Source organism: Patella vulgata, chromosome 3 (genome assembly GCF_932274485.2).
Source record: "Patella vulgata chromosome 3, xgPatVulg1.2, whole genome shotgun sequence".
NCBI classification, from domain to species: domain Eukaryota; kingdom Metazoa; phylum Mollusca; class Gastropoda; family Patellidae; genus Patella; species Patella vulgata.
The window spans coordinates 46,090,284-46,099,899 of NC_065881.2; the positions used below are offsets into that span (position 1 = coordinate 46,090,284).

Below are 9,616 nucleotides of genomic sequence, written 5' to 3' on the forward strand. Positions count from 1 at the left end.
TATCGTATTCGTAGCCACAAGTTATAATAATTAACCTGTTCTACGATTCATTGTTTTATAAGTAGGATTTTTTCAAACATGGACCGACTGAAGCCGGCAATAATGAGCCGATTAAGATCGAATGATTGAAATACATTGCATTGTTGTCAATGACTTTCGATGTTCAACACGAATCAAATTCTAGTTCACAAGGGGAGGTAATTAAAATCACGTGATACAAAAATGGAGGTTCTTTCGATATCAATAAAAAAAGACCCGTAAATGAGCGTTTACATCTGAATCAGTTTAATACATTTGAATGGATATTCACGTATGGGGCATGTAGATACATGCGGCATATTTATTTTATGACTTGCTTATCGATGTTCGGGCGGGCGTTACATATTTTTTATTTTTCATCAAGACTAATAAATAGGCCGCACGCGCAACCAATTTTGCGTGCGGGCGGTGCCCGAGAAACAACTTATTTTATTTGTGTTGCCTAAAGGACTTTGCAATGGTTGAATTGCTGTCAAAAAATGATGTATGACTACGCCGTAATGTAATCAGGTTCAGTAAAAGTGAAATCTATAGCAAAGAACTAACTATATATAAACAAATAATATATAATATAGAGAAATTAAGAAAAACCCGAGGATCTTTGATATCAAAAAATATCAACACTCGTCGATAAAGTAGAGCCTCGTTTTTTTTTAATTCATCGACTTGTATTGATATTTTTTGATATCAAAGATCCTCGGGTTTTTCTTAATTTATCGACTTGTATTGATATTTTTTGATATCAAAAAGACTCGTAGGAGATTCTCTATATTATATATTGTTTGTTTAGAAATTGTATCAAGTGATAGTTTAATATCTAATCTTTCAAAAAGAATGAATACATAGATGTGATTGAATCTGGGTGTAAAATTGGATTCGTAGTTTTCGGTTCCCCAATAATTTGTGCCGCCGACATCCAAAAATATATACTCAGTCAAAGCATATAATGTTGACGATCAAACTCAAGTCAAGGTCTTGAGGTGTCTGGTAGTGAAACTATACACGAAGTTTCACCAGTCTCAGAATCAAAGTTACCGTGTCCCAAAGCATCTACCAATGAAATTGCTTAGCTCTGCTTAGCTTTAGTGGGAAACAGTTAAACATTGAACCCAGTCAAGACACCTGCACCTAGTTTGAACATTCTACCTCAATTAGAAGGAGAGTTGTGTTCCAAGGTCTCGATTAATCAGATTGAAGTCTCTCCTTTGCCTTAACAGAAATGCTCAGCGTCGAACTTTGTTACGGTATTGATGTACTGAAACTACACACGAAGTTTCACCACTATCACTAAATTTAGAATCAAAGTTGTCAAGCTCCAAAGTCTCGACCAATCAAATTGCGTATCGCCCTACTTACCCAGAGCCGAAAATGCTTATTATCCAACTTAGTCAAGGTATGATGTAATGAAACTATACACCAAGTTTCATCACTCACTTATTAGAACCAAAGTGATGTTGTCCCAAAGTATTAAACAATCAAATTGCTTATCTCTGCTTACCCTAAGCAGAAAATGCTCATCTTCGAACTCCATTAAGCCAATCTCCTAACTGAACACCTACACCAAGTTTGAACATTCTAGCTTAATTATTTTGTCCCAAAACGTGTGACGGACAGACACATTTTTATAGTCCCCTGCTTTCTTCGAAAATCGGGGGACAATAAAATGATTAAGATATAGATTGTCTGTTTGAACTCCCATGGCAGATAAGTCATATGGAATATAAGAGGGTGGTAGTTTTGATTTGGACAGCTACGGCATGAAATAATCTAATGTTTGTATAAAACAGCATAAAACATAGAAATACGTATCTCAAAATGCCGGTTTACGATTTTGACAAGCGTTCGAAATGTTGTGATGACGTGTATTGGACATTGCATATAATATTGGTTTCAAAATTATCAAAACCCTTAGGCTCGATACTTACCTCAGTATTAACGGGATGAAACCATAGAAAGAAGTGATACGAATCAGATTAAATTCTTCGTATATTATACAAAGGTAAAGATAGATAAGATAATAATATATCTTGTTTGTTATCAAGAAATATCTTGTGGGTTATCAAGATAAGGACTTAACAAAATTCAAATACTCACTTTATCTCAATTATCAAATACTCAATTATTCATAGAATCCCATTCGCGTTTAATCTAGAAGCTTCTTTTCAATAACTAAGTCGTTGTCAGTTGTTTTTTCTTATATTTATCATCTAGATTTGAACTACTTAGGCAATAAGACAAAGAACTCATTTTAATAGGTTATACAAATATAACCTGTCATGCATTTAGTATCATTTACGCAAAAAAAATATAAAATATATATAGATACCCTTTTCCTGTATTCTTCACGAAATACTTTTATTAGGTGGTGAAGTTCTCTGGCCCTTTATACACTTTAACATCTAACAATTTAACAAGTTATATAGGTCAATGACCAGTGTTATCTTAAGATGATTAACCTTTGGATCACGATTATCGTCATGCCATGTTCTGGGGTTTTTCCATTAGTAGGTAGGGTTTTTATAGTTATGGCGATTAAAATCAATTTGACTATTAGTATTACGTAAATGAATCTTTTCTATTAGCACTGGTGTTCTTGAAATTTTTCTCTACTTAATATACTATCAATGTATAGATCAACATTTTAATTTTGATAAAAATGCAAGTCGTTTTTTTGCTGTTGCAACAAGTGGTTTCCGTGAAAGATACGTCCACCTTTTGCAAGAGATGGACAGAACAAGCTAAAATAAAACATTTTAGTATAATCAGGGGCCGCGACCATATTGACGGGGGGTTTCACGAAATTCGAACGCAGCCTTATTTATAGTGTAACGTGATATATGATATATGAACGATTTTTAAAATCAAATAAAAATTGTTACCCCAAGATGTTCCATAAGCTTAAAATTTACAAGTTTTGAAGGTATGTTAGAGGTGGGATATTAGGTTCCACAAATCTCACTTTAACCGGTATAGGAAATTCACTTGTAAGTTGTATGGTTTATTTTACATATATGCTATTCTTACAGCACTTCCAGTATTTTTAAAAGAGGACACAAAGGAAATGCTTTCTCACACTGAAATGGTTAGCAAAAAATAATTTTACGTTTCACTTAAATAGTAGGGGTTGGGTGTAGTCTATTGGGTTATTGGGCATGTAACCCCAAGTTACAATTTAAAAATATGATTTAAACACTGAAATGTTTATGTAAGCCTGGGGAAGTTTGGTGTTGTATGATTGCAGAAACCAGAGAAAGTATAACAACCCCCTTTATACTTCACGAAGGTGATGTCATGGATAAAGAAGTAACTTATGAATTGCAATGGATGACATCATTCTGGACCACCGAGAGCAATTGGAATGATTTTTTCTGCCTATTATATATTATATAATATTATATTATAAGTGTGGTACATCCCTGAAATAGTAAATACACTAACATTAGTCCAAAACATCATTGGTATCCAGGAAAAAATAACCATTCCAAGAAAAGTTATGACATTGTTAACAAAGTCAAACAGTGGGATGATAAAGGGTTTGGTACAAGATCCAGTGCACATTCTTTGAAAGGATGGTATCATGTGAAATGCCATTTAAGTTACATAAGTTAGTATTAGTTAAAAAATAAAACAATCTTTTATCATGTTTTAACTACTCTTACCTTTACTGTTCGGCTAATTGGATACCAAAAAAGCCATGAAACAAACTTCATCTGCAATACACACCTTGTGTGAATCTCTACCTATTATAATAAACACTCGATACTTATATATCTACATGTTATGTATTTTGACCTAAGTTCCAATTCAAATAGTTTTTTCTTTTTGGTGTATTTTGCATATTTATTTTGCTGACAATCATATACGAAAGACAGTTAATAGGACAAAGACCCAGATTGCTTCTTCTGTAATGGGCTTATTGTGTTCACAGACCATGGAAACTTAATATATTCACTAAGTTATGGTCCATAAAGTGGATTTCGATAAAGGGTAACTTTATTTCCATATTCTGAGAAAAAAGCGCTAATTAATGGTACTTCCGTCGATGGCATCACGCAGATTCTGGTTCTACAATCCTCGAAGACGTAGACCCCCGTCGAGAATCAATTCTCATTTCTAAGATAGCCGCATAAAGCATGGAAATACGTCCACACAGCAGATAAGTCTCAAGTGCTTGACAGCAGCCTATTAGAAGGTAAGACTGAGATGTTTATCAAATTTGTTAAGGAATACCTGTAAGAAACATCCGTTTCACAAGCTTGAAAAAAAATCTGTTCAAAACATCCGCAAAGTGGGTTCTCCTCAATAGATGATCTTGGAACGCTAGATATCGACAGGGTTCATCCGCTCATGAAACCAAAACTTCCCGCCAAATTTGAAAACCATCGCCGGCTAAAAACTACAGCCTCTGTCGCGTTCACAAGGTTTTCGGAAAAGGGGGCGGAGATTAACTCCTCAACAGAAATTCCCGGAACGCTAAAAATCGATTGGATTCACCCTCTCATAAAAACCATCATGTTAGAAACATAAAGCTAATTAAACAATTAATGTACACAATTTGGGAAGCCCTCTGACGTAAGAATTAAGTGTACATTTTAAACCTTTTAGCTGTTGTTACTTTAGCATGATAACAATTTATAAGCTTTCTACGAAATTTAACGTAGTGATGATAAGGTGGGACTATTAATAGTCCGGTGGCTGAAGGGGGGGAATCGACACCCGAGCTGTGAATTTATGAGACCAAGTTTTTCTAGACCAGTTTTTTGCGTAGATTCCGAATCTGGGTGGTGATCAGGCGTTTGAGGGGGCGTTTTCGATATATAGGGGGTCAAATGTCTACAATGGGGGGGGGGGGGAGATGTCATTATGTTGACGTAATATATTAATAAAACATAAATTTCTAAGACTGCCCATCTATAAATAAGTGTTTATGGTGCCCCTGGACAACTGTTTTGATTTGTGGGGAGGTGGGGTGGGGATAGCAGGTGTGTATGTGGGGGGGGGGGTCATTTTGTTGACATAATATATTAATAAAACATAAATTTCTAGGAATGCCCATCTTTAAATAAGTGTTTATGATGCCCCTGGACAACTGTTTTGATTTGTGTGGAGGTGGAGTGGAGGTAGCAGGTGTGCGTGTATGGATGGGTGGGGGGGGGGTACAATTGGCGGGAAGTGAGTTCACGTTGATGATTTTCTTAGAGCTTGGTAAAAACATTACTTTTTAATTCCACTGCACATCTCTAAATATGTGTATACGATTACCATTGTATGGGGGAGGGTAAATGTATTTTGGGGACAGAAACGTTCAAAATTGACCTGAAAAGTGTTTTTTCGAGTTTTCGTTCAGTGCCAATATCGTCATTCAAAATATTAAATTAGAATGGTACTTTTCGAGAGATCTGGAAATGTACATGAAAAACACATGTTTAGATATTAGTTTATTCTTACAATATGTGCGGGATAGATATCTTCTTGATGGCTGATCAACAGCCTGCGTATATCCCTTGGATATGCTTCAGATACCCATTCACATTGTAAATCTTCATTCCAGCCTTGTATCGCAGAGTCATCTTGTTCGATCATTAATTTTGCAACCTGACTCCATATTGCTGCAACATAATTATTGCGTTTAATGTGCAGCAAAAGACTACTAGGGCAAAATGGTAATAAAAAAAGAAAGTTTTGTTATATTTCATCACAATTAAAATTACTCCAGAAGATACTTCTTCTAGTGTCATCTACTGATGTAAGTCGGTTTTCGCCGTACAAGGTACATGTACAAACAATTTTTTCTAAACCAGCAATTACGTCATCAGAAGCATCATTTGTCTATCCCAGCTCTTTAAAAATTGTTAGAAAGTTGGAATTATCTTGAAAAAGAAAGACAGATAGTCAGTACCACTGAAAGCATGTAGGCCGAGATATTCTCGACACGTTCAATACTAATCTTGATTGGATCAAAAAATATCAAGATTAGTATTGAAAGTGTCGAGAATATCCTAGAACTGACAACCAACCACGAGGACACCAAAATATCTTACCTCCTCCTCTTCGCATTGTAAATTAATGGAAGTGCTGAAACAAATTGTATTTTGCGTTCTTGCTCGGGCGAAATAGACATCCCAATCATTCTCTTCGGAAATGATCCAAATGTACAAATTTTGATCGATAATGAGACGGGCAGGGCCTATTTTAACGTGCCTACAGACACGGACGTGCCTCGAAATGAAAAATCCGTGCTTGGAGAATCTAAAATTCATGCGTTGAAAAGATGGTATAATGGTATGTTATGTATCCTTGTGAATCTGAAAAGATCGCATGAGGAAATTTAGCAAGTGTGTCCTTAACAATCATTGTGATCATCAATCAATGCGTTTGGTTTCGATTCAATTTCGTGGATTGTATGTAAATGTCAAAAAATAAAGCAGTTGTTGACGCAAGTTATAGTAAAGGTTCGTCTGCTTTTGGGCGTTTCTTTGGACTGCCAATGATACCGATACGCAGCTATAAATACAAATGTCAATAGTATGCAAATTTTAATTTAGGCCTCAATTTTTGACCGTTTTAGATGTTGAGGATCAAAAGATCTTGGTTGAATTCGATTTTGGCGCATCTGCTTGGATTATGCACAGAGCGTAACAAAGTTTGTGAGCTTTATATTGTGATGAATTGAGAACACGGGAGCAAGAATCATACCGATAATCAGCATTCCGCGACCTTCTGTTCCGGATTTACCCCCGGGAAAACCTTGTGGAAGCGACAGGGACTTGCGTTTTAACCGTGTTTTATTTTTTCACATTTGATGTGAAGCATTGGGGTCATGAGACGACAAACCCCATCGAGTTACCAAACTTTGCCAAAAACCTTGTGAACGCGATATAGGCTACAGTTTCATATTCGATGTGTAGCATTGGGACAATGAGAGGTTGAGCCCTATCGATTTTCCCTGTTCCCTATCCATATCTTACAGAATCTTGGCGTATCGTGTATGCCAACCGCTTGTTTTGTTTTAAAAGTGTAAGCGTGGTGATAATTCAGGAAGTTTTTATTTCACTTCTGGTGCTTTGTTTTGGTCACAACTAATTTGGTCACGATTTCAGAAGGTTTATTCCAACACATTAGAGCTAATAACGATGATGGAAGAAGCTAAATTGAGCTACCAAGTTCTGTGTGGAAAATCGTGAGTCATGTTTTGGAAATTTTGGCGGAAACCAAAGGGGGGAAACCCAGTCAAAAAACTTCCATCTCCGGAAACCGTGCTTCGTCAATAAAACCTTAAAATAGGCCCTGATCAGACGGGCAAAGGTAGAAAATATCGCGAAAGACGACTTACATCAGCGGGTGACGCTAGAAAAAAGATTTTCTGGGTGAAAAAATAACAGATCTTTCTTTATTATCACCTTGCCGTATACGTGGTCTTTTGCTGCATGGCTGGAATGAAGATTTACAATGTGAATTGGTTTCTGAAGCATATCCAAAGGATATGCGAGCTGTTGAAAGCAACCAAGAAATTATTTATCTCGCTCATATGAACTTTTGATTTTGAATCTTCTGATGAAGACAAAGAATAAACTAACAACTAAACATATCTCTGAGTTAATGTGTTTTTGATTTACATTTCCAGATCTCTTGAAAAGTACCATTATAATTTAATACTTTGAATGAAAACGCTAACGAGATACCACTTTAAGCTCAATTATGAACGAAATGATTTGGCACCCGCCATCACCCGCACCGCCCCCCCCCACCCACACGGCGGGCACCCACCCCGGCGTCCACCCCCATACAATAGGAATCTTATAAACATATTTAGAGATGTTTCATCAAGCTCTTAGAAAATCATCATTTAAATCAACGTGAACTCATTTCCCGCCAATTTTATCCCCACCCCACCCCTCCTCACGCGCACACCTGCTACGCCCACCCCACCTCCCCATAAATCAAAACAGTTGTCCAGGGGCATCATAAACACTTATTTATAGATGGGCAGTCCTAGAAATTTATGTTTTATTAATATATTATGTCAACATAATGACATCCCCCCCTACCCCCATTGTAGACATTTGACCCCCTTTATCTGGAAAACGCCCCCTCAAACGCCTGATCACCACTCAGATACGGAATCTACGCAAAAAACTGGTCTAGAAAAACTTGGTCTCAGAAATTCACAGCTCGGGTGGCGATTCCCCCCCCCCCTTCAGCCACCGGACTATAATGGACGAGCGCTCATATGTCAATGACAGGCACAGTGGATTCAGTAAATACGAAGACAATAGGAATTTATACAATTTTTATTTTATTTTTGTATATTCTTATTCAACCGACAAGCTTGAGAACTCTGGAATTATAAAAAAAATATAGGCACTTTTATTTATTTATTGTTCACTTTAATAATGTACATATGGACTATTACGAGAAGATAAACAATATAAAAAAAACTGAATATAATTTGAAACATTTTAAAAAATAAACTTACTTCCCGAATTACCCATTTTAAAAAAAGGAATCTGTTATTTAGCCCGTACAGCAAGTTTTACACAACATACTTACTCGGAACATGCAGGTCCGCACAGGAAACCGACCACAGAGAAGGCAGCATGGCAAGCTAAACTACAGGCTTCCTTTGTTGCGCCAGAATGGAGTACACTTTCCAAATGGCTGATGACGGTTTTCAGAGATGGGACTATAGAAATAATGGTTAAAAAAATTCATACATTTTGTGTTCTGCATATTATTCATCATGCACACAACAATAGACAGCACCATACGTTTAAGTTAGAACGATTAACGTTTTACATGGCTGTTCAGTTAAATTAAAGTCTAGAACGCTATCTTTTGGATTTGGGTGAAAATCGAAAAAAAAAACAAAACATGATACGTAACATAAGCCTTATCTTTTAGTAATTGCTTCACTAAAATATACTTACGATGAATGAATCTTTCTTCCCTTGGCATGGCAATAGCCACAGTCAAACAACAGATAGCCAGAATAATCAGAGTTCTCATTTTCTGTAGAAAAAACCCCAACATATCCTGTGTTATATAATGTCTATAAAGCAATGCACACGTATGGGAGATTTACAGATATTTTAAAAAAAATAACTGCTGTATGTAATTTCTATGTAGTAAAAAACTCACCAATTCTCCAAAATGTACCTTTTGGGTTTTTTTAATGGTAAGAGATGAAATAAGACTGGACGATTGAATCTCAAAGCCACATTAATTTGCATTCGTTTTAAAAAGATGGGCTATGTACTTACCGCTTGTGTTCTTCTACAAAGACGAGTTGACTAACTGAAGAATGTCTAATCTTTTCTGTCTTTTATAACCTTTTTTATATAATACTGACACAATTATAATCTGATTATATAGCTTTAAATATCACGAAGCACTATCTATAAATACACAAGTACTATGTACTACATATTAAAATGCCAATCTCCTGAGCGCAGCCGGCCACACAATTTTACGTTATTATTTTTTTTATGGAAAAACAGCTACTTATTTTTATGCACCAACATCAATATTTGCCGTTCTTCGTGTATAAGGAATAAGTATACAAAGTTCCAAGATAATC

At 36.0% G+C, this 9,616-nt stretch overlaps 1 long non-coding RNA gene across 1 annotated transcript; it reads right to left on the minus strand.

Annotated features, from left to right (window-relative positions):
- Positions 1-8,314: 8,314 nt before the first annotated feature.
- Positions 8,315-9,375, minus strand: LOC126814609 (uncharacterized). The gene is made up of 4 exons (XR_007677675.1): positions 9,300-9,375; positions 8,967-9,048; positions 8,590-8,722; positions 8,315-8,377 (listed from the first exon to the last, which is right to left on the minus strand). It is a non-coding gene; the product is annotated as an uncharacterized LOC126814609 (long non-coding RNA).
- Between the last annotated feature and the right edge of the window lie 241 nt (positions 9,376-9,616).